Source organism: Lepisosteus platostomus, chromosome 4 (assembly GCF_059453375.1).
Source record: "Lepisosteus platostomus isolate fLepPlt1 chromosome 4, fLepPlt1.hap1, whole genome shotgun sequence".
NCBI lineage: Eukaryota > Metazoa > Chordata > Actinopteri > Semionotiformes > Lepisosteidae > Lepisosteus > Lepisosteus platostomus.
This window is the reverse complement of record NC_142614.1, coordinates 6586897-6593694: the sequence shown is the minus strand read 5'-3', so window position 1 is coordinate 6593694 and position 6798 is coordinate 6586897.

Genomic DNA, 6798 nt, shown 5'->3' with positions numbered 1-6798 from the left:
CCTCTCCTGAGCTGGAGGTCTGTGGACAGTCACAGCCCAAAGTGAACTATCAGCTTGCCAAACAGACCAACACCATGCTACCCTGCTGGGAGAAGATCTCTGAAAAAGAGCACAGTGTGACTGTCAGACCACATGAATATTGGAGAAGTAGGTAAAGAGGGCATAGGAGAAAGAGAGCAGCACAATGGAATACTAAATGTGGAGCGAGAGACATTAAGAGCTGGGCCGTGTATGAATAACATCCATCACCCTAGACCAGCACGGTATTCTGGGTGAAGGAATGGAAAGAGATGACAGAAATGTATGAAAGGGAATTCCCTTCCAACGGCCTCAGCCTCAATCACAGTCAAACACAGCCCGGTACCGACTGAGAGGACGAGAAAACCGAGATGGAGGGAAAGAGAGGGGTGGAGAGAAGGAGAGGTCTTTGTGAGCCTGACCCCTAGCTCTCAGCGATAATCCCTGACAGCAGCATATGGGCTCTAAACCCGGAGAGGGGGAGCCGGGGAGCGAGACGGAGGAGTTGACTTAAATTATGATTCATTTCTTTTGCCTCTAATCCCCAATAAACAAGCTGCCCACCAGTCTGTTGAGTAAATTCCATAATCGGGCCAGGCTTCCAGCGACAGGCAGGCCCGGCTCTCTGCTGACACGCCTGGCAAGCCAGTCACAGCTCACATGGCTGGACTGAAGGGGAGGAGCAGTGTGTGTCGGTCCTGGTATTCGTTTCTTGGTCACGGCACATATCAACAGGGAAATTTGAAAATCATCTTTTTTCAGCTAATTTTTCATCCTCCAAAAAGAGCATCCTCCTGATGTTCCAATTAAAAACGTTTTACCACCCTATTTATTGTCTGACTTAGATGTACACCTACAAACCTAATTCTGAGAGGGGACGTAAATCACCTGGTTAGCTCTCTAAGGTGATAACTTTCATTTGGATTTTGTTGCAAATGATGTAAATTTAGTTTCCACTCCAGTTAACGGAACTATTTTAGTTTTAATGCAATTACATCTACTTGAAAAATCAAAGCAAGAACAAAAAACTCCAGCTGTTATTCACAACAATACAACTGCATCTCTCCATATGAATGGGAGGGATTCCTGGTCTCAAACATCGCTGATTCGTGGGGCAATTTCACACTCATGCCCCTCATGTATTTTCAAAGTAAGAAAGGACATTCTGTTTCCCTTTGTTGGGGTGCTGGAGAGGTTTTACAGACATTTGTAATCAGTATAGCACTGTTTTAAAGTTCAGAAACCTCACATACCCAGAGACTGGGGAAGAGAATATTATCTCTCATTCTGCACTCTGATTTCAGGACTCGCTGATCTCTGTGTAACCCTGAACACGTACCCATCTCCTCCTTTGTAATGCACCAGTGTGATGGCAGAACGCTGTATCCTCCTTTAACTGAGGGAAGGTGCAGGAATATCCTGATATTTCAGTTCAAGAGTGCTTGGACTTGAAAATATTTTGAGTTCCCCGAACCCAGGTTACCAACTTCTTGTGAGAAGTTGTCAGAGCTTGGCAGTATTGAGCTTTCACAATATTTCAGGAACAGTACACATACCCATGGTAAGTATGATTCATCAGTCATCTGACACACTAGTAAGCTATATGTTTAAAAACAAAGTTTCAGGAGGAGGTCAAACCCTACAGTAATTTCTGCCCATTTACACATAAATGACATCCCATTTTGGCCCTTCATTACAAAGGAGGGCATAGGGGATCCGACTTTGTGTCATATTGTAATCCTACAGTCCAGAAATCACTGGTCCAGTCTGTGTCCTATTGTAGCCCTACAGTCCAGAGATCACTGGTCCAGTCTGTGTCATATTGTAAGTCTATAGTCCAGAGATCACTGGTCCAGTCTGTGTCATATTGTAACCCTACAGTCCAGAGATCACTGGTCCAGTCTGTGTCATATTGTAACCCTACAGTCCAGAGATCACTGGACCAGTCTGTGTCATATTGTAAGTCTATAGTCCAGAGATCACTGGTCCAGTCTGTGTCATATTGTAAGTCTATAGTCCAGAGATCACTGGTCCCGTCTCTGTCATATTGTAAATCTATAGTCAATTAATAACTGGTCTTATCTGTGTCACACTCTAACCCTATAGTTCAGAGATCACTGGTCTAGTATGGACTGTGTCATATAGGTAACCCTATAGTCCAGAGATCACTGGTCCAGACTGTCATAGTGTAACATATAGGGTTTCCTCAGCCTGCTATGCAACAGCACCCCTTGTGATATGCTGTGGCGTCTACAAGCTTGCAGTGTAGTCAGTGAAAGAAATAGATCAATGACTAGATGGTTGTGACAGGTGTGCATGTCAGGTGGTTCTATAGTACCAGCATATTGGAATAGCCCTGTTACAGTAGGGAGTTATAGTAACAGAACTGCGTTGTTGTGATAGGGACTATAGGAATAGTACAGTAGAGTAGTCCTGTTTTAATGCCAGGCACTAGCAAAATTACAGTTGAATTGCCCTGTAAGAAGGGAGATTATAGTTCTGATATACTAGAATAGTCTATCTTCAAAAGTGGGCTGTTTTAGCCTACAATAACAGTGCAGTAGTTCCTCATGCCCTCTCTCCCCATGTCATCCTTCTTCTACTGTTCTCTCTCTGTCTCTCCCTCCATCCCCCCTTCTTCCTCTCTCTCTCCCCAGCTTCTCTCCCCCTATGTCCACTGTTCTCTCTCTAACATCTCCCTCTTTCTGTTTCTCCTCTCTGTCCCTATCTTTCTGTCCTCTCTTCCTCTGTCCCCTTTCTCTCTTCATCTTTCACTGTGCTCCTAATTTTCTTCCTTTTTTATTTGTCCTCTGTCCACTCTCTGTCTGCCAGTCCTCTCTCACACTGTCTCTGCTCCCTCTCTCACTCTGCCCTCTCTCCCTCTCCTCCTATACTCTCTCTCCATCTCCCTGTCCTCTCTCCCTCTCCTCCTATCCTCTCCCTCACTCCTCCTATCCTCTCCCTCACTGCTCCTGTCCTCTCTCCCTCACTCCTCCTATCCTCTCCCTCACTGCTCCTGTCCTCTCTTCCTGTCTCCCTGTCCTATCCTCTCCCTCACTCCTCCTATCCTCTCCCTCACTGCTCCTGTCCTCTCTCCCTCACACCTCCTATACTCTCTCTCTATCTCCCTGTCCTCTCTCCGTCACTCCTCCTTTCCTCCGTCTCCCACTCTCCGTCCTCTCTCCCTCACTGCTCCTGTCCTCTCCCTCACTCCTTCTGTCCCCTCCCTCACTGCTCCTGTCCTCTCTCCCTCACTGCTCCAGTCCTCTCTCCCTGTCTCCCTGTCCTATCCTCTCCCTCACTGCTCCTGTCCTCTCTTCCTGTCTCCCTGTCCTATCTCTCCCTCTCCTTGCCGTTTGTTATTTTTACTGATCTAATTTAGAAAATGTCCCAATCCTCTTACGTGTCCTGCGCCCTCAGCGGTTCCTGTAAGTGAATTAGGAGGGATTAAAGTCTCTCTCTCTGCATGACAAATTGGTTCAGCAATTACCCCTGACAGATGCCACCAGTACTGATGCATGCTGGGAAATCTATTTTAATTAAACTCCAGTCAGCGGCACCATTTGAACAACAAAAACAACCAATAAAGATAAAAAATAATCTAAAATATACAGAAAAATGAAAGCAAAGGATGATTTAAAAACAAAAACAGAGAGGTTAGGTAGCAATTTCTAGATGTTGTTCATATCATGAACACAATTTTAATAAACCTGCATCAAACCTGGGCAAGTACTGGGGAACATGTACTGTATACTCTATACATCCCCAGCTATATACTATGTGTATACTCTATATATACAGCTGTCATATATATATGATGTCCAGACTATACACCTGTCGTATATACTGTCTGCACTTTGCACCTAGGGTGTATACACTGCACACATTGTACACCTGGAGTGTATATACTGTATTTATTGCACAACCTTGATATATAGTGAATACATTGCACACCTAGAGTATATACAGTATACGGTATACACTGCACAAACTGGGTATATAAACTGAACATATTGCGATCCTGGGGTATATACTGTATACAGCACACACTGCACAACATGGGTATGTAAACTGTACACATTGTATATACCTGAGGTATATATACAGTACACACTTCACTTCCTGGTTATATATGCTATACACATTGCGTGCCTGGAGTATATACAGTACTGTATACAGTACACAGTATAAAAATTGGGTATATAAACTGTACACATTGCATACCTGGGCTGTATAAACTGTACACACTGTACACCTGCAGAGCAAATATTTACATGATCAAAGCAGGTGTACGGTCATTCAGTCTCTTTCAACATGTCTGTCTCTCTCTACACAATCCCCAGACCTCTTAATCTCTCAGACTAGGAAGAAGGGACTCCATATGGCCACCATGAAAAAAACAAAGAAATGAAATGAAAATGAAAAACAACAATATAGAGAGAGACAGAGACAATTACATCATCCCTCTCAACAACACCAAAGAAAATGGACAAGCAAAAACAGAATAATGATTTCTCAAGGGGAAGAGTTTAACATGTGCATGCGCTATACTCTGTATAACACACATACTGACACACACATTGCATACACACAAACTGACACATCTATACACACACACTATACACTGTGAACAACACCCAGAGACACACATTGCAGACATACACACCACACACTGTATAAACACACATACTGACAAACTGTGAAAAGATACCAACACATTGTATACACACAGACTGAAACATACACTGTATACACACCACACACTGTATAACACACATACTGTACTGATACACACTGTATACACACACCACATACACTAACCCCTGACATACACTGTATAACACACAAACTGACATGCACATTACATACACACACGTACTAATACACACTCTGTATACACACTACCCACTATATGACATAACCCCTAAAATACTGACCCTATATATACACACCACACACTGTATAACACACATAATGACACACAATCTGTGTACACACACTAACGTACAGTTTTACATAACCCTCGACACACACACTGTATAACACACATGTACTGTACATACTATCACACACATCAATGCAGTGCATAACAGAAATACTGAAAAACACAGTACACACATTGTATAATGCATATCAACACCATCTATAACACACGTACTGACTGATACACACTGTATACTGTATACACATACTAACAATATATAGCCCATTGATATGACACAATGTGTACACTGTATACACACTGACATACTGTATAACAATGACACACAAACTGTGCATGTGTCATACACTTAAACACACACCGCATAACACAAATACAAAAACACATTCTATTCCCATGTACCTTCATTCTATTTTTATGTAATGTTCCCTACTTTGCCAAAATAAAACTCTACAGGGGATGAACATTTTGTAAAACAGACCCATAGGAGCGGACAGACTCCAACTCCACAGCAGTTTGGGCCCCTCCAGATTCAGCTGCAAGATCTCATACACAGGGCACCAGTGAAACAGAACAGCTCATATTTATGAAATTAGCATTATTTCACTCTTGCACATCTGTCTATAGAACCTTTCTCATACGTAGGCAACAAGACTGAAATCTCAGGCTGTATGATACCAGGAGTGGATCAGACTGCTGTGCATTGGGAGTCTGAGTAACAATGCAGTAAAACCAGGACTATAGTTAAATGCATATACAACTGGCAACAATGTAAAACCTGGACTGGATCTAACTTCTGTACAATGGGAGCTGTAATGATCTACACTACTGAAAATCCTGGAATGGATTGGACTACAATAATTGCACTCCTTAACATTCTTTACATGATTAAAGAATATACTGTAAATACACACACAGAAGCAAATCTTTCATTTGGTTTGTTAAATGAGTTCTGTAAATGTAGTTTCTCCCATCCACCCCTCTCCACCACCCCGCCTCCACCTCCGCTGTAATTCCAGTGCAGTCTAATCCGCGGCTGACCTCAATCCCATGATGCAATAGGTCACATGACACACCGAGGGGGGCCCGGGGCTGCTGGGGGGAATGTGGGACAGAGGGGATTAATTGGGACGTGCACCAATCGCAGGAGAGCAGAGAAAAGGGGAGCTGGGGGTTGGGGGAGACAGGGAAGTTTCCACAGAATATCAGAAAAGATATTTCTCATTTCCTTTTCCATACTCAGGCATTACAAAAAAGTATTTCTACACTGATCACCACTGCGGCATGCTTCACAGGTGTTAACACAGGTGGTAAAGTAACCGTAAGCAGCGTCACCAAAAGAGCTGCTGGTTTGCCAAAAAGACGCTCCAGGAGGTTGTATGCCAAGGTACACAAAGCCACGTGAGCCGGAGAGGAAGTGGGCCCAAGCCTGCAGGAGAGGAGTGGCTGAGCCACTGTCACCAGCAGAGCCCGAGGGACACCAAGAGGCCATTCAGCACAGGGTCGGCTGCCCGGCTCACTATCACATACCTGTCACCCTGCAGAGGACTGACCGAGGGGTCGCCCCCTCCAGTCTTGCTACCTCTGGCATATTAAACTTTTCCACGTCATTCCCGAAGCAGCAGCTCCTCGTACTCCAGTCTAGCCAAGTGGGAATGCCGCTGTCTCCTCTTTTCCTTTACACTGTGAACTGAACCGTTGCCAGCCCACGTCTGTTAAATCGTAAGCACAGTTTGCTGACTACAGAGAGAACCAGTCCTCTTTTTTACAGGGAAACATATGCAAGGGTGCCTTCATTCTTGAAAGGTACTCCAGGAGAGGCAGGACCCAGCAGTGTA